At 47.9% G+C, this 20,429-nt stretch overlaps 1 protein-coding gene, 1 non-coding gene and 1 pseudogene across 2 annotated transcripts in view; 2 read left to right on the plus strand and 1 right to left on the minus strand.

The window, feature by feature from the left end:
* The first annotated feature begins 261 nt into the window (after positions 1-261).
* On the plus strand, positions 262-394 carry LOC123777807 (small nucleolar RNA SNORA70). The gene has a single exon (XR_006775727.1). It is a non-coding gene; the product is annotated as a small nucleolar RNA SNORA70 (small nucleolar RNA).
* LOC148107240 (large ribosomal subunit protein uL16-like) lies at positions 313-1,034 on the plus strand (annotated as a pseudogene).
* Positions 1,035-4,725: 3,691 nt separating this feature from the next.
* The window catches only part of FBLIM1 (filamin binding LIM protein 1), a 44,237-nt gene continuing 28,533 nt past the window's right edge, over positions 4,726-20,429 (minus strand). The window contains exons 10-11 of the transcript XR_015722824.1: positions 11,514-11,617; positions 4,726-5,028 (exon numbers count right to left, since the gene is read on the minus strand). The gene's annotated coding sequence lies outside the window, so the exon portion shown is untranslated. The remainder of the gene's footprint in view (positions 5,029-11,513; positions 11,618-20,429) is intronic.

The following is a 20,429-nucleotide window of genomic DNA, read 5'->3' on the forward strand; positions in this document are numbered from 1 at the left end:
CTCCCTGCTGAGCAGAGAGCCCAACGTGGGGCTCGATTCCACAACCCTGAGATCATGACCTGAGCCTAAACCAAGAGTCAGACGCTTAACCAACTGAGCCACCCAGGTGCCCCTACTATGCTTTTTTATAACCTTGCTTATACACAGTAGATAATCGATCGGGCAGGAGAGTTTGACTGGATCCATGTTCTTAAGTAGGAGAGAAGGACTGCATACAGGAAGAAACTGGCTTCGGATAGGAGTATAAAATGGTTCATCTATCTGCAGCCAATTAAGCTGAATGTGCTCTTTCCCCGTGGGGCCCAGTGTGCAATGGCTGCAAACAGTACCCTCCCTGGTAATATATGCAGCCTGTTGCCTGTATGAGTTGCCTTAAGGGACCTTGGAGATAGTGGACATTCATGTCTGACCTCATGCTGTCCCCAATCTAGGCCCCAGACAGGTATGCAGGTGCCTTTGGAGAGCCTCAGGGCACAGTGGCCAGGGTCCACACCGGCCAGGTCATCATGTGCATCTGTACTAACCTGCAGACATGTGACTGAGCTACCAGGAAGCATGTGGCTGAGGCTCTAAGCAGGGCCAAGTCCCAGTTCCCTGACCGCAGGAAGATCCACATCTTCAAGAAGTAGGGTTTTACTGGGCTTATTGTGAATGGATTTAAAGGCATGGCGGCTGAAAAGCTCATCCCAGGTGGCCTTGGGGTCCAATACATCACTAATGGTGGCCCTCTGAACAGAAGGCGTGCCCTGCACTCACAAGAACTTCAGCACTGCCCCCTCCTTGTTCACACCCATCAATAAATCCTATTTCCTGTCCAAAAGTAATAAATAGATTGCTAGATAGCTAGATAGAAAGAAATAGTTCATCTAGTGGAAGACCAGAAGCCAGAATACACGGGCGCAAATGCTGATGAGGCGTGGTTGAACGAGACCACGCAAGAAATGCCACTTATGCTAAGAGACAGCATCAAGATACATAAGTTACCTACGCTTCACTTTTCCAACTTAATATGAGACTGATGACACAGTACACCGGCCAAAAGGTTTGGATTTACTTCCTATGTGTTCGGGCATGTCGCTTAAACGTTTTTGGCAGGATCCTTGCGTGGTTTATTTGCCGCCGAACGGTCATTATCTAAAATAGTGCCTGGCAAACAGTAGTGGTTCAATAAATAGTCACCGAATTAGTTTCAGGGACTATCTATTAAATATCTATACTACACATGCCACATCTATCCCTCAGGGTTCTTTTGAAGATCTGGTAAAAGGGAGCACCTGGGTGGCTCAGTCAGTGAAGTGTCTGCCTTTGGCTCAGGTCATGATCCCAGGGTCCTGGGATTGAGTCCCCTGCGGGCTCTCTACTCAGCGGGGAGCCTGCTTCTCCCTCTCCTTCTGCTCCTCCTTCAGCTTGTGCTCTCTCTCTCTCTCTCCCTCTCTGTCAAATAAATAAAATCTTAAAAAAAAAAGATCCAACAAAAGGACAGATCGGATGTAGAACTGCTTTGTCATCGGATGTGTTTATGTTTGGGGGAGTTAGGATAAAGGATAAAACTGAGTTTGTTGACTCCTTAAGTGAGAAATATATAAACGTGGAAACATCGTCATTGTTACTTAGACTTTGTTTTGTTTTTCCTCAGAGGGCTACGTCAGAACCTAAAGTGTCTATCAACTGGCTTGAAACTCAGGGATGAAACAACATGACACAGAATGGGATTTGGCCTTTTAACCCATGTAACATCACAGAACTGACAATTATAAAAAGGCCGAAAAACCAAAACCATCTAAGTCCGCTAGCTTTATCTGAATGTCATAAATTAAGTTCCAAGTTACATTTATTTATTTATATATTTTTATTTAAGTGATCGCTACACCCCACAGGGATCTCAAACTCACAGCGCCGACGGGGCGCCTGGGTGGCTCAGTCGGCTGAGTGTCCGCCTTCGGCTCAGGTCATGATCCCAGGGTCTTGGGGTCGGGCTCTCTGCTCAGCAGGAAGCCTGCTTCTCCCTCTCACTCTGCCTGCTGCTCCCCTGCTTGTGCTGTCTCTCTTTCCATGTGTGTCAAATAAATAAATCTTAAAAACAACAACAAAAAAACCTCACAACCCCGAGATCAAGAAGTCCATGCTCTTCTGACTGAGCCAGCCAGGCACCCCTCAAATTACACTTATAATACTGAGCACCTGGGGCGCCTGGGTAGTGCAGTCCTTAAGCGTCTGCCTTCGGCTCAGGGCATGATCCCGGCGTTCCAGGATCGAATCCCACATCAGGCTCCTCCGCTGGGAGCCTGCTTCTTCCTCTCCCACTCCCCCTGCTTGTGTTCCCTCTCTCGCTGCCTGTCTCTTTGTCAAATAAATAAAATCTTTAAAAAAAAATACTGAGCACCTAAGTATTATATTACCTCTCGTTTTCTTTCTTTCTTTGTTTTGCTTTGTTTTTTGGTAGATTATAATTTACAAAGCAAATATTGTATCAGGGATGTGGATTTACTTTGCTAGGTAACAATAAAGCTTCAAATGTATTGATGTTTCTGCTGAAAATTTCTTTTTTTTTTTAAGATTTTATTTATTTGTTTGTTTATTTATTTAATTTATCTGAGAGAAAGAGCTCACCCGCATGGGGGGGCGGCGCAGAGGGAGAGGGAGAGAATCCCAAGCCGACTCGCACTGAGCACAGAGCCTGATGCAGGGCTCAATCTCACCACCGTAAGATCATGATCAGAGCAGAAATCAAGAGTCGGACTCTCGGGGCACCTGCGTGGCTCAGTCAGCTGTGTGTCTCCCTTTGGCTTCGAGCCCCACATCAGGCTCCCCGCTCATCGGGCAGTTTGCTTCTCCCTCTCCCTCTGCCTGCTGCTCCCCCTGCTTGTGCTCTCTCGCACTCTGTCTCAAATAAATAAAATACTCTGAGAAAAAAAAAAAAGTCAGACTCTTGACCGACTGAGCCATCAAGCTGCCCCTCTGCCGAGAATTTCTTAATGTACCTTAAGCACACCAGACCATTTGTTTTCATGATAAATCCATATGATCTTCCCACATGTTACAGGACTGATCTGGACACAGTTCTAGCTGATAAGAATAACTAAGAAAAAGAATCCCATTCAGTGCATTTCCATTTTCTTGCTATTCCAGGGACTAAAGTAAGTAATATACTTGATCGTTGGAGTTTGAAAGCAATTTCCTATATGGTAAGGTGTTTTATTGTTTTGTTTTTTTAAGTAAACTCTACCCCCAACGTGGGACTCAAACTCAGGACTCTGAGATCAAGAGCCACGTGCTCTACAGACTGAGCCAGCCAGGTGCCCCCTGCTAAGGTTTTATTCCTAGAAGAAGCCCTCATCTTTGGTTCTGATGGAATATCTACAAGGAGAAGTAAAACGACTCATGCCATCATTTTCAATTTTTCCTCGTTCTCGCTGGTGATTTGATATTACATAATGAGCCAAGGTCATACAAGAGGATTCGGTGGAGCAATTTAGGATTAAATCTAGGAATTAGACATTAGGAACTCACTGGGATTCCCCTAAGTGTTTTTAAGTGTTGTCATGCAGGGATGCTTAATTAGACTTCCAGCCTAGTTCCTGCTGTTACCCAGCACCAGGCCTTTTAGGATTACCTAGAAAAAATACTCAGTTCTCAGAAGATCTCAGAAGTCAAGCTCAGGCTGAGGAAATACGTGTGCTGAGTAATGCAGCTCAACCCCCTTCCTTGTAAAGCCGGAAGTGCCACATGTGCTTTTCCAATTAGCCACACCAGATTTCTTCCAGGCAAGATTAGGTGTCCTGAAGCCGACCATTCTGCCTCAGGGGATCTGTGCGTTCTCCGTGAAATTTCTCTGCACCATCTGATGTGATAGTCTCCCTGGACGGGTTTCCTGTTCTGGGTCACGTTGAAGGATTGTGCCACACGGTCTTAACCTACTTTCGTCCCCTACTGCCTTAGTCAACAACAACAGTGGTGACACCTGCCCTCGAAGGAACACCCACCCGTCTTGCGCCTGGCGCAGGGCACCTTTTAATCTGGGATCCCCAAACCCGCTGCAAACATTAATTATACTTCATAAATACCTCCCTGATGCTAGGCTGCAAGGCCCACTAGCCCCATTTTACAATTAGCCTTCCCCCCAACAAAGAGATGGAAACTCTTCTTCAGCCCACTCAGAACAAGGACAAATCTGGGTCATGAGCACAGCTCCGCTCACCTACGTAAACCTGTCCCTAGGGCTGTGGGAGAACTAATTTCCTCTCCACGTTCCCCCAATACTCAGAAAAGTGTGTGTGTGTGTGCGTGTGTTTAACGCGTGGGTGTTTCTCTCTGAAATGCCTACCTTTCTTTTGCTGCTGATTTGGCTTCCGTGCCTTCTGTCCTAGCCACATGTGGGGCTTTTTTTAGTTTATGTTTGTTTTTTCTGTGTGTGCTCGAATTCAGCTTTGGTGATTGGTTTAAAATAAAAGGGAAGTGTCTTACATTTGGACTCATATGTATGCAGATCACCGTCAAAACCGATTCAGGCCCTTCTGACCCATTTTCTTTCTTCTGGGCGGGGCTGGGGGGACAAGACGACATACTGATTGGATTTGGGATTTTGGTTCTCTTGGATAAGAGGGTGCACTCTGGAGTCACCTTAGCCGGGGCTGCCCTCTTGAGGTTACAGATGAGGCCGGCTCATTCTAAAGCCTAGATCAGGCCTGCGTGTGGGAAGGCGCTAAAAGAAAACGTACACAAGGACCAAGTGGTCATTGTCGTGATAAACCGAGAACCTTCTTACCTGCCTTGATGGGGTCGTGTAGTTGAAAAAAGCCCTAACAGGGAACCAAGGGCTCTCATCTGGCCATTGGCAGACTGTGTGGTCTCAAGCTGGTCATTTTCTCTCTCTCTGCCTCAGTTTCCCACCAACAGAACGGGAGCTGCTTCTCCAGTCCAGGGGTGAACCTGCTTCTTCTGCAAAAGGCCGGACCATCCCATGTTGGGTGTGATGGGCCATATGGTCTCTGTGGCGGCCACTCACCCGCCGTCATAGCTCGAAAGCAGCTGCAGGCAAAATTAAGCAAATGAGCGTGAAGATGTTCCGGTTAAACTTTATTATTACACTGAATTTTGAATTTGATGTAATATTCCTCTACCATGAAGCATTATTCTTTCTTCACTTATTTCTTAACCATTTAAATATGTAAAAACCATCGTTAGCTCCCAGGCTGTAGAATAAAAGAGGCAGTGAGCCAGATCTGGCCCAGGACCGAAGTTTGCGGACTTCTGGGCCAGAGAATCTCAGAGAGCCCTTCCAGTTTAAGCTTCCACAGTTTTAAAAGTCAAGTTAGGGGCGCCTGGGTGGCTCAGTTGTTAAGCGTGACCCCAGGGCGTGACCCCAAAGTCCTGGGATCGAGCCCCACATCAGGCTCCCTGCTCCGCTGGGAGCCTGGTTCTTCCTCTCCCACTCCCCCTGCTTGTGTTCCCTCTCTCGCTGGCTGTCTCTCTGCCAAATAAATAAATAAAATCTTTAAAAAAAAAAGTCAAGTTAACTATAGTTCCTTTTCATTTCTATTTCTTGGATGATACATGCTCTTCTAGTGTGACCGGAGGGATATTAGAAGACACGTTGCCCCCCAAAAAAGATGTCCACTGGGGCACATGGGTAGCTCCGTCAGTTGAGCATCAGACTCTCGATTTTGGCTCAGGTCACGGTCTCAGGGTCGTGAGAAAGAGAGAGAGGGCAAACGCACACGTATGTTCCGGGGTGGGGGAGGGGCAGAGGGCGAGAGGGCGAGAGAATCTCCAGCAGATTCTGTGCTAAGCACAGAACCGGACACTGGGCTCGATCTCACGACCCTGAGGTCATGACCTGAGCCAAAATCAAGAGTCAGACGCTTAACCAACTGAGTCACCCAGTCTCCCCAACCCTGTCCCTTTTTATGTTTTGAATGTGGCTACTAGAGAATTTTAAATTTCACGTGTGGCTCACGTTATATTTCTATTGGACGTTGCTGTCCCCCACAACTACTCGTGTCATTGATTTAAGATTTATCCCTCATGCAAATGCAATATTCTCACATTGGAAATAATACATTTGACTTTAGGGATGCCTGGGTGGCTCAGTTGGTTAAGCATCTGCCTTCAGCTCAGCTCATGATCCCAGGGTCCTGGGATCGAGTACTGCATCGGGCTCCCTGCCCAACGGGGAGTCTGCTTCTCCCTCTGCCTGCCGCTCCCCCTGCTTGTGCTCTCTCTCTCTTTGTCAAATAGATAAATAAGATCTTTAAAAAATACATTTAACTTTATCATCAGTAAATATTAATGAGGATATGAGAGAAAGTTGAACATGGATTTGGAGAGGAATAGAGGCCCCAGAAATTGTGTCTGGAAATGGAAAGTGGCGTATTTTTTTGAAAGATATTATTTATTTATTTGATAGAGAGAGAGAGGGAACACAAGTAGGGGGAGTGGGAGAGGGAGAAGCAGACTCCCTGCTGAGCAAGGAGCCCGATGCAGGGCTCATCCTAGGACCTTGGGATCCTGACCTGACCCCAAGGCAGATGCTTAACGACTGAGGTACCCAGGCACCCCAAGTGGCGTATTTATAATTAAAGATGCAAAGGTGGGCTGAGAGAAGGAAGGAGCAGGCTTCTTCCCACTCATCAGCTTTTCAGAGTTCTGACCCCAACATCTTGGGGTCCATGCGGCAGTCTTCTTTAAGGAACAAGCACTCGATGGGTGGGGGGGGGTCAGGAAAACTGGGTCTCAGCCTGGCTCATAGCTTACTGTGTCACAGGCAAGTCATTTTACTTTAGCTTTCTTGTCTACAACAGGAGGCTGAAGACCCTGCCCACATAACTTGTAGATCTGAGACTGTGTGTGAGTGCCTGTGAGCTCTACAAGGCTTCAGCAATGTCCAGAATGGAAGGGGAATTTGCCTGGCTGGAATCGCCCCTCGCACTGACTAGCAGACTATACTCCTCCTTCCCCTTCAGCTGCAGTGTCGCTGCCCTAGAGTCTGGGTATGCCGATTGGCAGTCACAGACCAAGGACCCGCCCTTCCTTCAGTGACAGCTGGTCCAAACCATCCAACTTCAGTTGTCCTAAGTCACACAGGCTGACTTCTTAAGCCATGCCTACCCTATAGCCAGCTCTAAGGGAGTGCCTTGCTGGGTGAAACCCACATGCTTCACCCAGTTAAAAAAATAGCCACCGTTCCTTGCAATGGTCATTCAGATACATGATGCTAATCCCGGCTCCGGGCTTTATCTCCGCTGTTTCCTCTGCCTCTACTGCTTTGCCTCGAGATACACGAGATACACGTGGAAGCCTCCTCCACACCATCAGATCTCAGATAACACTTTGTTAGGCCCTTTGTGGCCATCAAGAACGCCTCTCCCTTGCTTTATCTTTCTTCCTTATACTTATTTCAACCTGCAGTCTTTTTTTTTTTTTAAAGATTTTACTTATTTATTTGAGAGAGAGGAAAGAATGAGTGGGGAGGAGAGGAGCAGAGGGAGAGGGAGAAGCAGACTCCCCACGGAGCAGGGAGACTGATGCGGGTTCGATCCCAGGACCCCAAGATCACGACCCGAGCAGAAGGCAGATGTTTAACTGACTGAGCCACCCATGCGCCCCCCCTTTCTTTTTTTAAAGTAAACTCTGGGGCGCCTGGGTGGCTCAGTCGTTAAGCATCTGCCTTCGGCTCAGGCCGTGATCCCAGGGTCCTGGGATCGAGCCCCACAGGGAGCCTGTTTCTTCCTCTCCCACTCCCCCTGCTTGTGTTCCCTCTCTCACTGGCTGTCTCTCTCTGTCAAATAAATAAAATCTTAAAAATAAATAAATAAATAAATAAATAAATAAATAAATAAATAAATAAATAAAGTAAACTCTACCCCAGTTCAAGCGGGGCTCGAACTCTCCACCCAGAGATCGGGTGTCGCGTGCCCTACCGACTGAGCGTGCCAGGTGCCCCAAATGGAAGTGGGTGTTACGTGGGTAATGGATTGCAAAAGGGTTGAGAGGGCTGGAGGAACAAATGAAGAATGAGCCCAGACGCCCCCTCTCGTCACGAAGCTAATGTGCCATCCTTGGGTCAGGTTTCCACCTTCTTCCAGGGGATTGCTGCCCTGAAACAAAGAGACACCTACCCCGTTGCCACAGAACAAGCGGTTTCAGCTTGAAGAAGTCATGTGATTGACACCAAGAGGTATTTCAGGGTTTCTTCAGGACTGAAATTCCTAGTTGTGTTTGCACCTGCCTCGGAGATGTGCTCCGTCGGTGGTGGTCGGATTGGGATTCCAGCCTTGGCTAATATGGTCTCTTGCCTCTTCCCACAACTGTCTTTTCTCCTCCCTCTCTCCCTTCCCAATCCTACGCCTGCGAGTCAAGATTCACCTCCAGGAATGCGTCCCTCTCCGGTCCCCACTGGCCCCTGAGGTCTTAGAGCCGTTTCTTCATTGTACTCATTTTGGCCTTTTGTCTACACTCCTGTGTTCGTGCCTTATCTCCCTAACGAGCCTCTCTGCTTCTAGACCGCGGGAGCTCTTCCACGTCCAACTTTAGAGCTGGAAGGAAACTTGCTGTTTATCTCTTAGTACGTCCTCTCACTAATGCCTGAATCACTTTATGACATCGGTGACAACTTTTGCTTTGGTCTCTTGAGGACCTCTAGGACCGGGGCCCTCCTGACCTGAAGAAGCCTGGCTCAGTGTAGGAATACAGGAAGAGCTAAATACGGGGCGCCTGGCTGGTTGGTCAGAAGAGTGTCTGACTCTTGATCTCAGGGTCGTGAGTTCAAGCCCCACGTTGGGTGTGGAGCCGACTTAAAATAAAGAAATACACTTTAAAAAAAAGAGGTTAAATACAGTGTTGTTGAATTCAAGGGACTTCTCCCTGAAGACTGAGTCAGTCCTTGGCTGGGTGTGGGATGCAGAAAAGGGAGAACATTGTGGAATGAACAATGTTTTGGCTAAAAATGTTGGGGAACGTTTCCAACAATCTTATGTCCAGGCTATAATTCATGTGCTGTGATTCAGCTCTTGCCCGGTGTTATTTAAGGTAAAGTGGGTTATAAAACATCAACTCAAATACCTCTATTTTCCTCCCTTAGGAGAGGCCTTGAGCGTTAATTGTTCCAGATGACTTCCAACTAGGGGCTAGACGGGCATCTTATCCATACAGCTAACACTTGGCAGGAGCTGTGCAGCTTTCAAAGCCCTTTCCAAGACTTCAGCTCATTAGAACTTTTTTTTTTTAAGTTTTAAACGTTTTATTTATTTAAGTACTCTCTACACCCAACATGAGACTCAAACTCACGACCCTGAGATCAAGAGTCGCACGCTCTTCAGACTGAGCCAGCCAGGCGCCCCTCATTAGAACTTTTTGCGGAAGGCAGCATTACCCTAACTTTATAAAGGAGGCAATGGAGGCCTGGATTCAGTTCCGAGTGGGCGGAACCGGTACTCAAACCCTGGTCTTCATGGCCCAAAAAGTCTAGTGCTTTGTTTTCACTAAGGCAGACCATCATTCATCCGAAAAAACCCCGACACTCTAAGTAGCGTTCACTCTGTCTTGCAAAGGCTGCATTTGGCCCTGGAGAAAGGATCAGAGTCAACGCCTAGGTATGGTTGCAGATTTCTCCGATGCCAGAAATCCCAGATAACTGGAGGAGGAGGAGAAGGAGGAAGAAGAGGTAGAGGAGGAGGAGGGGAGGGAGAGAGGAGGAGGAACCAAATACTTCTCTAGTCCTCTTCTCTCCAATCTCCCCCTCTGTCCACTTGAGAAGTAAGCGAATTCCTCAAATTCCCCCTGCCCCGGTGCTGTGGACTGTTTACCTGTGTGCTAGGGTTGGCCTATATGCCCAACAGGGGTTGCTTCCCAGATGTCATGATTTTAGGGTCTCCCGGACGCTGCTGCTGGCCTCCTCCCCATCGCACCCCACTCAACGGCTAGCTCAGCTGAAATGTCACTTGCTAGAGCTTCTCTCCTTTGGCTTGAAGTGTGATCCCTGTTAAATTCAGAAACACGTTGGGAGTGGTGTCATTTTAACACCATTAACAATCATGGATCTGGGTGAATGAGTTTCAGAGTCTTTCCTAAGAGTAGTAGGGTTGGGGTTTTTTTTCATGGAAAAATGAACCAAATCACACAAGTCATAAATATTAATTACAGAAAAGGAAGCCTACGGGACAGATCAGGAAAGAGTCCCAGAGCAGCCCGACAGCGTGATATGGGTGGCAGTGCCAACCTGCACGAAGGAGGGACTGGCGAGGGAATGGTACTGGGGTCACCTGCAGCCCGTTTAGAAAGAAATGCAACGGAGCTTATCTCACTACATGCATAGGAAAATCAATCCAGATAGTAAGTATGAAAGCAAAACTTTAAAACTTTCAGAAAAATATGGGATGATTGTTATGAGCTCAGGGTAAAGAGGGGTTTCTTTTCTTTTTAAGATTTTATTTATTTATGAGAGAGAGAGAGAGAGAGAGAGAGAGCAAGCACACACAGGGGGAGGAGCAGAGGGAGAAGCAGACTCCCCACTGAGTAGGACCCCGGGATCATGACCTGAGCTGAAGGCAGACGCCTAAGCGACTGAGCCACCCAGGTGCCCCATAAAGAAGGGTTTCTCAAGATTTGAAAAACAAACAAATAACAAAACAGACCAGAAAGGAAAGGATACATTAGCTCCATCAAAACTAAACTATCTTAAAACAGATTCTCAACTCTGGCTACACACGAGAATCAGCTGGGGAGATTTTATTTTTTTTTTAGTTTTTATTTTCTTAAAGATTTTATTTCTTTTTTTTTTTTTAAGTTTTTTTTTTTTTTTAAGATTTTATTTATTTATTCGACAGAGATAGAGACAGCCAGCGAGAGAGGGAACACAAGCAGGGGGAGTGGGAGAGGAAGAAGCAGGCTCATAGCGGAGGAGCCTGATGTGGGCTCGATCCCATAACGCCGGGATCACGCCCTGAGCTGAAGGCAGACGCTTAACCGCTGTGCCACCAAGGCGCCCCTAAAGATTTTATTTCTTTATGAGAGCGAGTGTGCACAGGCAGGGGCAGCTGCTGAGGGAGAGGGAGAAGCAGGCTCCGCGCTGAGCAGGGAGACTGAGGCAGGCACTTAACAGATGGAGACATCCAGGCATCCCAGCTAATGAGCTTTTTATTTATTTTTATTTTTATTTATTTATTTTTTTGAGGACCTTTTTAAAAATCCAAGTACCCCATCCCCTCTGGGAGTAGGCCCTGAATACAGCCTCACCCCTAACATTTGCAGGGCCTAGAACAAGAGTACGGGGTGGGGGCGGGAGGCCTGGCTCAGTCAGTAGAACATGTGACTCTTGATCTTGGCTCATGAATTTGAGCCCCATGTTGGGGTAGAGTTGAGTTTACTTAAAAAAAAAAAAAAAAGAGTACCAGTAGAGATTCACATCACTAGGTCTAAGATACTTAACAGCTACCAATCAAGCTAACAAACTGTTAAATAAAATGTTTTTCTATGTTCCCACCTTGACAAATACACTATCATAAAAATTTGGGTACCTGGAGGGGCGCCTGGCTGGCTCAGTCGGTTAAGCTCAGTCTGTCTTCGGCTGACGTCATAATCTCGGGGTCCTGGGATCCACCTCATGTCAGGCTTTCTCTCTCTGTCTCAAAAGAGAAATAAAATCTTAAAAAAAAAAAAAACCCCACAATTTGGGTACCTGGAGTAAGATGAAGGAATGAGGCTATGCTTTGCCAGGATTGGGGGGTGGGGGTGGCACCTTCCTCTGGCTCTGTGGACTCGTCACTGAGCAGGGTCTTCTAAAGCAGACCCCAGGGCAGGGGTCCCTCCGACCTTGGTCTTAGGGTGTAACTGCCTGAGCACCCGTACTTTTTTGGTTAACTTTTCATTGATGTTCATACATACAGTTACATGTATAGAAAAGTAGGGGCACCTGAGTGGCTCAGTTGGTTAAGCGTCCGCCTTCGGCTCAGGTCATGATCCCAGGGTCCTGGGATCAAGCCCCGCATAGAGCTCCTTGCTCAGCGGGAAGCCTGCTTCTCCCTCTCCCTCTGCTGCTCCCCCTGCTTTTGCCCTCTCTCTCGCTTGCTCTCTCTCCCTCTGTCAAATAAATAAAATAAAATCTTTAAAATAATTTAAAAAAAAAGAAAAGTAGACAAATTATAGGTATACAGCTTGATGAGTTTTCACAAACATATCGATTAAGGATATACGTACTTCTCATAAAAAACTTTTTAAAAGTAATCTCTGCACCCAACGTGGGGCTCGAACTCACAACCCTGCAAGAATCTCATACTCTACTGACTTAGAAAGCCAGGTGCCCCTCATAAAATGTTTAAGGGAGGGGTGCCTGGGTGGCTCAGTTGGTTAAGTGTCTGCCTTCAGCTCAGGTCATGATCCCAGGGTCCTGGGATCGAGCCCCATGTCAGGCTCCCTGCTCAGGGGGGAGCCTGCTTCTCCTTCTCCCTCTCCCTCTGCACTCCCCCTGCTTGTGCTCTCTCTCTCTCGCTCTCTCTCAAATAAATAAATAAAATCTTTTCTCTATCTGTCAAATAAGACAGAGAGTGAGAGAGAGAAGCAGGGGGAGCAGCCTTAACCGACTGAGCCACCCAGGCATCCCTAAATAAAATCTTTAAAAAAAAATTTTTGAGGGAAATAGTAATAAGAAGAAAGGACGGTTAAATAGAATTTAGGAGAGTGGTTTCCTCTGGTGTGGACCCAGGGGATGGGACAGAGAAAGACACATAATCAGCAATGACATAATTCCTACATGGGGCAGCAACTTCACAGCCGATTACGCCTTCTAACTTAAATATGTTACGTAGACCCTTTTGTACATCGTACAGTCAGCTCAAGGTCCTGTCATCTAGGGGCATTCAGCTTAAAGACAAATTAATCCTGCATATTTCAAATCCTCCTGGGAGAATTACAGCAACTGATTATCGTGGCTCATCCAAAAAACAAAACAGAACTTCCTAGGAAGAAAGGAAAAAGAAACATGTATAAATAAATTTTAAAACAATTTAATGTAGGGGCGCCAGTCGGTTAAACATCTGACTCTTGATTTCGGCTCAGGTCACGATCTCAGGGTCATGAGATGGGGTCCACTTCAGGCTCCACACTCAGCGGGGAGTCCGCTCGAGATTCTCTCCCTCTGCCCCTCCCCCCACCCCTTCTCTCTGTTTCTAAAATAAATAAATAAATCTTTTAAAAAATTCAATGTAAAGAGGTTAATTTTTTATCTTTGAAAGAAAAACTGATTACAAATAAAATGCATAAAACAAAATTTGAGCGCTATGTAAATCCAAAGCATGAGAAGTGAAATCTCCCTGAAATGCTCAGCCCTGCAGAGTCCACACCGTCAACAGCGTGGTGTGTATTCCTCAACCTTTTCTATATGTAGTAACATGCTTATTGACTTTTGCAAAAATGAGATCGTTCTAGATAAACTCTTCTGAGCCTTGCTTTTTCACCTAGCGATGGTGTCTTGAACAGATTTTTTCCCTCCTGATACCGTCCTTCAGAGAGAAGAGCAGTTGGCGATGGAGAACACCTTCCCCTTTCCGCCCCACACACTCATCTCCGACACCCCGACTATCACCTCCGTGAATCCATAGGATGCCAGAGTCAGGGGGACCCCAATGATCTGTTAGTCTGCGCTCCCCATGTTACCAGTTGGGAAACTGAGCCTTGGGGACGAGTGGCATTTGGCCCAAGGTTACTCGGCAGATAGCAGCAGCTTAGCGGGACCGGAGCCGTGGCCCGGGGCTCTGCACGCCTGTCCTACAAGCCGCCTCCCCGGGAACCGTCACGCACTGTTCCTTATCACGAAATCCCACGTGTCTGTGTGTGCACCCGATCTCCCAGAAACGAGGCTGTCCTACGTCTACTCGTTGGACCAACATTTGCGGAGCGCCCACCATGTGCCAGCGGTGACATGGACAGAGAAGGCTCCCGTCTCGTGGCACTTATATTCTAAAGGGGACGTTCGGCCAATGAAGCGACAAGACATTTTCTGGGAGGGATAAAGGCGGAGGTGAAAACAAAGCAGGTGTGGGACGTGGCAGAGAACGAGCAGGCAGGAGCAGGTACCAACCATCCCACGCCGTGGCTCGCAGCCCCAGAGCGGAGAGAGAGAAGACACCCCCCAGACAACTTCAAATGTGTGTCCCCTTACCAGGCCACGCAGCGTGTGATCTGTCATGCACGAATATTTTTATCATCCCCGTCATCTTCTGACTAGCATAATTGTGTTGTGATCAGTGTGTGTCTTAAAAGGGTCAATTTGGTTAATGGAAACATTTAAAATGTACTGTAATTTTTGTAAAGCTCTTAATGTAGCATTTCTTCATTTGGTAGTGGACTGGGAGCACCCCCCCCAAACAGGGTCTCTACGGGACCCTAACTCGGAGGGACTTATGTCTGGACTTGAGTAATGACACATTGTCAAGTCCTGGAAGGCAGGAGGAAGTCCTAATGTTCTGCCCACAGCTGCATTAATATTTGTTGGGGAGATTGTTATCAAAGGGAAGTTCACCACGGTGACCTCTAGCCTGTGTGGGATAATGAGGCAGATAAATCACCCAACAGGCAGAGCTAGACTTGGGACTTACTTCCCCACAATGCTCAGAGAACATACCCACTGTCTGTTTACCCTGTCCCGAGTGGACGGTCAGTATGAGCCGGGAGCCCATGAAGTCGGGGCCACGGACAGAGGCCACAGCTTCCAGAGACAAGCCCATGGTACTGGCAGGGCTTCTGACTTGTCCCTAAGGAGACAGCGTGGATCGAGGCATGTGGCCTCTGAAGCAGATTGCCTATTTGCCTCTGCTGGTCTCCATTGTCAGACACCGTTTCCACTGTTCGTGTGGCGTGTGGGAGAAGAAAACACAGAATAGGCTTGGCAGGTGCCGCGGCACCTGGACTGCGGGCCAGAGGGGAGCTGTGGCTGCCCTGGGTTATAAGCCGGCTAGCCTACACAGCACCCTCGTGTCTGTTTTTTGTTTTCAGTTACACAAACACATGTTGGTCTTCGTCTGTCTGGGCTGCTGTAACAACATTCCATAGACCGGATGGCTTATAAGCAACCGGAATTTATTTTCTCCCAGTTCTGGACACTGGGAGGTCTAAGACCAAGGCACCGGCAGATTCATTGTCTTTTGAGGACCCGTTTCCTGGTTCATAGACAAGTTTTTTTTTTCTTTTTTTTTTTTTCTTTTTTGCTAAATCCTCACATCGAGGAAGGGGTGAAGGAACCCTCTGGGGCCTCTTCTTAAGCACGCATCCCACCGTGAGGGCTCTGCCCTTGAGATCTGATCCTGTTTAAAATGCCCCGCCTCCACACGCCATCACATTAGAGGTTGGGATTTCAACACATAAATTTGGTGGAGGTGGAGAAGGGACGGAAACATTCAGTCCATTGCAATGTTCTTTGCAAAAAATCAAAACAATATCTATTTTAAAGCGTGCAAAAGATAATTTCCAATGTTTTGCTATGATAAATAATGCTGGAATACATGTCCTTATACATCTGTCCATCTATACATACATAATAGACAGGAGTATGGATGATTCTTCTTTTAAGGGTTTTTGGTTTTGTTTCGACAGAGACAGAGATGGTGCACAGGTGTATGGGGAGGGGCAGAGGGAGAGGGAAAGAGAGAATCCCAAGCAGGCTCCATGCTCAGCAGAGCCCAAGCAGGGGTCATTCCTATGACCCTGAGATCATGCCCTGAGCCGAAACCAAGAGTCAGATGCTTCACAGACTGAGCCACCGAGGCATCCCAAGATTTGATTTGATTTGATGTGACTTATTTTTTTAAAGATTTTTTATTTATTCATTTGAGAGAGACAGAGAGAGAGAGAGACAGAGAGAACATAAGCAGGGGGAGAGGCAGAGGGAGAGGGAGAAGCAGACTCCCTGCTGAGCCAGGAGCCCGACAACATGGGGCTGGATCCCAGGACCCTGGGGTCATGACCTGAGCTGAAGGCAGCCGCTTAACCATCTGAGCCACCCAGTTGCCCCCAACACTTTATTTTTAAGCAATCTCTACACCCTACGTGGGCCTCGAACCCACAACTCCAAGATCAAGAGTCGCATGCTCCACTGACTGACCCAACCAGGTGCCCCCGGATGATTATTTTTTTAAAAAACACTTACTTTTGGGGGCGCCTGGGTAGCACAGTCATTAAGCATCTGCCTCTGGCTCAGGGCGTGATCCTGGCGTTATGGGATCGAGCCCCACATCAGGCTCCTCCGCTATGAGCCTGCTTCTTCCTCTCCCACTCCCCCTGCTTGTGTTCCCTCTCTCACTGGCTATCTCTATCTCTGTCAAACAATTAAATAAAATCTTTAAAAAAAAACACTTTTTGAAAAAATTATTACTAAAGAAATTCATGCTCATATATATTAAAAAAAAAAAAAGGAATGAAACAATGGAAAATGAGAATCAGCCACACATAAGCCCCAGTCCCGATCCCCAAGATAATTAACATGTGGCCTTACAGATTTTTCTCTACTTGCGTTCAAACATTTTCTAAACAAAAATGGAGTTGTTCCATGCGTACCATTCTGCAACTCACTTTTTTACCTGCTATCTCAAAATGTTTCAGGTCATTCATATAACCAATATTATTGAGCTCCTACTGTGTGCCCAGAAGTTAGGGACCCAGCAATGTCTTTGCCTTCCACAAATTTACCTTCTAGTGGAGGGACATAGAGAAGAAACAAATACAGGACAAGGAGGGATGGAACCCAAGCAAGAAACAGCAGGCGAAGGCAGTTTGTGTGGTTTTATGTCAGCTTGTAGCAATTCTACGGTGTGCAGTGGCAATTCTTTCCCTGTTATAAATATTGCTGCAAACATCTTTGTGACACACATTTGCACGTCTAGAGGAACAGATCTTTTTCTCTCTAGGACTGCCAACTGTCGCCATAGCCGTGGCTGAAAGGGGGTTCCAGTGGAAGACAGAGGGAAGAGGGGAGCTGAGGTGCAGGGGGGCCAGCGCCAGGTCTGGAGTCAGACTGGAGAACAAAGCACGACTCGGCCATTTGCCTGCCCTCTCTGAACCTCCCCATGTGCAAAACGAGGGACCAGCTTCTAATCTCACAACTATCACAAGGATAACATGACATCAATTTTCCCCATGTTCTTCCTGGAAGAGGCATAAGCATTTTGTTCTTACAGCCATTGACTCATTGAACTGCTAATCAGAGATCCATCAAAACACATTCAATAGGGGGGCGCCTGGGTGGCTCAGTGGGTTAAGCTTCTGACTTGGACTCAGGTCATGATCTCAGGGTCCTGGGATCAATCACCCCTGGCACTCAGCGGGGAGTCTGCTTGTCCCTCTCCCTCTGCCCCACCCCCTGCTCATGCTCTCTTTCAAAAAAAAAAAAAAAAGAAAGAAAGAAAAATACATTCAATAGGGACTGAGTTCCCTAATGAGCAAATGGCAAAATTTGTGAAGTGCCATTTTCTTCCCCTGCGTAGGAAGGGTAGAGCCTTGGTAGTTAAATTGTGATTCTGGGACCAGCAGTGCAGACTTCACCTGGGACCTTATTAGAAGGACAGAGTCGAGGTCCCACTTCAGACCCATTGGTTCAACATTAGCATATTAACAAGATCCCCAGGATTTTGTAGGCATATTTTAGTTTGAGAAGCATAGGTTTAAAGTGGAAGATTAAGGGGCACCTGGGTGGCTCAGTCGGTTAAGTGTCTGCCTTTTGCTCAGGTCATGATCCCAGGGTCCTGGGATCCAGCCCCGCATTGGGGTCCCTGCTCAGTAGGGAGCCTGCTTCTCCCTCTCCTCCCCACTCGATCGTGATCTCTGTCGCTATCTCTGCCTGTCTCTCTCTCTCTCAAATAAATAAAATCTTAAAAAAAAAATAAAAATAAAGTGGAAGATTAAGTGGCACATAGAGTTAACTATCTGTTCACCTCTCAATTAGAGATTGGAGAGGGTGTGACCTGAAATATTCTTCTGGGTTGAATCTGGTCTTGTTGTCTAGACTACCGATTTTAGGGTACTCATCCTTTTAGGGAGAGAACCCACAAGGCCAGATCATTTCCCTAATGTGTTTCTCGAACTAGGCGTGGGAACGTAGGCTGCCTTAAGATTTTGAGCTGTCAGGGCTGAAAGGGCTGGAGATGTCTTCGTTCCAGCTCAGCTGCTGCCCTGCCCACCCCTGCCCCACCCCCATGTTCCGTGAGGCCCGGAGAAGGGTGATCTTTGGCTCAGTTACCTGCCTACCTACTGGTGGCCTCAGTCCTGGCTCCCAGCTGGTCCTTCCCTATCTCAAAGTTTGGTCCACTATCTTTTTCTATGGATTCACTTCATCTTTTTGAAAAAATGATTTTTAAAAAATATTTTATCTATTTATTTGAGAAAGAGAGAAAGCAAGCATGAGTGGGGGAGGGGCAGAGGGGCAAAGGGAGAGAGAGAAGCAGCCTCCCCGCTGAGCAGGGAGCCCGACAAGGAGCTCGATCCCAGGACTCTGAGATCATGACCTGAGCCCAAGTCAGATGCTGAACCGACTGAGCCACCCAGGCACCCCGAAAAAATGATTTTTAAAACATTGGTTTACTATAAAAGAAATATGTGTTTATTAGAAAGAATTCAAATGACATAAAAAATTGCCCCAACAACTCTGCTCTCAGGTATCCACCCAAGAAAGGAAAACATAGGTCACCCCTGTACGTGGATGTCCACAGCAGCACTCCTTGTAGTAGCCAACACTGGAAATCACCCAAGTGTCCGACAGTCGATGACTGGAGAAACGAAATGGTGTATTCATACAAGGGAATATTTGACAATACAAAAGGACAAAGTACCGATACACACCACAACGTGGGTTACGCCGTGAAAACATGCTGAGTCAAGAAGCCAGCCATAAAAGACCACGTAGGACTCCATTTATAGAAATGTCCAGATTAGGCAAACCCAACAAAATGAGAAAGTAGATTAGTGGTTGCCAGGGGCTGTGGGTGGGGGAAATGGGAAGTGACTGCCCCGGGGTGTAGGGTTTCCTTTTGGGGGGGTGTCGGGTTTCCTTTTGGGGTGATTAAGATGTTCTGAAATTAGACAGTGGTCATGGCCGTACAATTCTGTGAATACACCAAGAACTTGTGAAAAAAAACCCTTTGAAAGGGTGAATTCTATGGTATGTGAATTATATCTCAATAAAGCTGTTCTTAAAAAAAAAAAAAGTAGAAGGAAGAAAGTAAAATACCCTTGAAGTCACCCTGCCCCAAGCAGCTAACTCATTCACAGCGTCAGTACTCACTGAGGGCCTGTTCCGAGCAGCCTATGGGCTGAGGACTCCACAGGAAGCAAACCTCACCCTAAGAGCAATGGCCACCAACGTCCAGAGCCTCACGACCAGAGCCTGCAAGGCTGCACAGCTTCCACCACTGACGCCAGACCTTCACCTCCTCCCTTGCCCTCTGGTACCCCAGCTCCCGCCATCCAGGGCGCCCAGCCCTGCTCCTTGCCCCCACTCCCTGCGCCCGCCTCCTCCCTGCCCTGTCCCCCCGTCACCAGCCACTTCCACAAAACTTCCTGATCCTCACGCCAGCTTCACCTGACAAAACCCCAACATGGGCCGAACCAGCTCTCTGCCTACTCTGGGCCCCCACCTGGGCAGGTGCATGCGGCCTGAGAAAGCAGTCTGGCCTTAGATTCATGACATGAGTCCCCAGTGGGCCCTTTGTGCCGCCGGACACCACGGTCATTCACTCCCCATGACTGTGGCACAGCCTCTCTGTAAAATGGGGACAGTGATGTGTCTGTGTCCCAGGGTGGTTGGCTGTGTGAGCAGCTGGCAGGCAGGAAGGCGCTCAGTTGGGGGTGGCCCCTGGGCTGATTTCCTCTGGTCTGCAGTCCAGGGGTCCCTGGGGAGACCCACTCCTGGCGGGGCAGCCTCGGGTCCTTCGCCATGTCCGGTCACCCTCCCGGAGAGCAGAGGGGGCAGGGAAACGCATGGCCAAGCTCAGCAGGAGGAGAGGGAAGGTCACAACTTCCTGCAGCCAACAACGTCTCACATGATGTGTCAAGCCTGAGTCACACCACGGAACCAAGATGGAAACTTACCAGAGCCTCAGAAAGGGTGTGTGGAGGAGTGGGGGGTGCAGACAGCCAGCACCCCGGTCTGGAGAGAGGAGGGTGGCTGCCCCAGGAATCTGGGCTGCACCTCCCTCCAGGGAGCTGGATCAAAGCCCAGAGGAAGGAGGAAGTGTGAACTCGGCTCCCCAGTGACTCACTTCACCCATCTGGGGCAAGTTGATTCTCACCCTTGCCGGAAGCCTGCTTGCCTCCCACCCAGGGGATCATCGGCCTGGGTCTGGGTCAGCCCATTCGAAACGCGAACCCCAGTCCGCCTGTGCTCTTCGTCCCCCACCCAAGTGTGGAGGTGTTGAGACGTTTGCGGGCGCCTGCCTGGGTCTGAAAGGAGG

This window comes from Ursus americanus, chromosome 33 (genome assembly GCF_024610735.1).
Source record: "Ursus americanus isolate L20-20 chromosome 33, mUrsAme1.1.p, whole genome shotgun sequence".
Lineage (NCBI taxonomy): Eukaryota > Metazoa > Chordata > Mammalia > Carnivora > Ursidae > Ursus > Ursus americanus.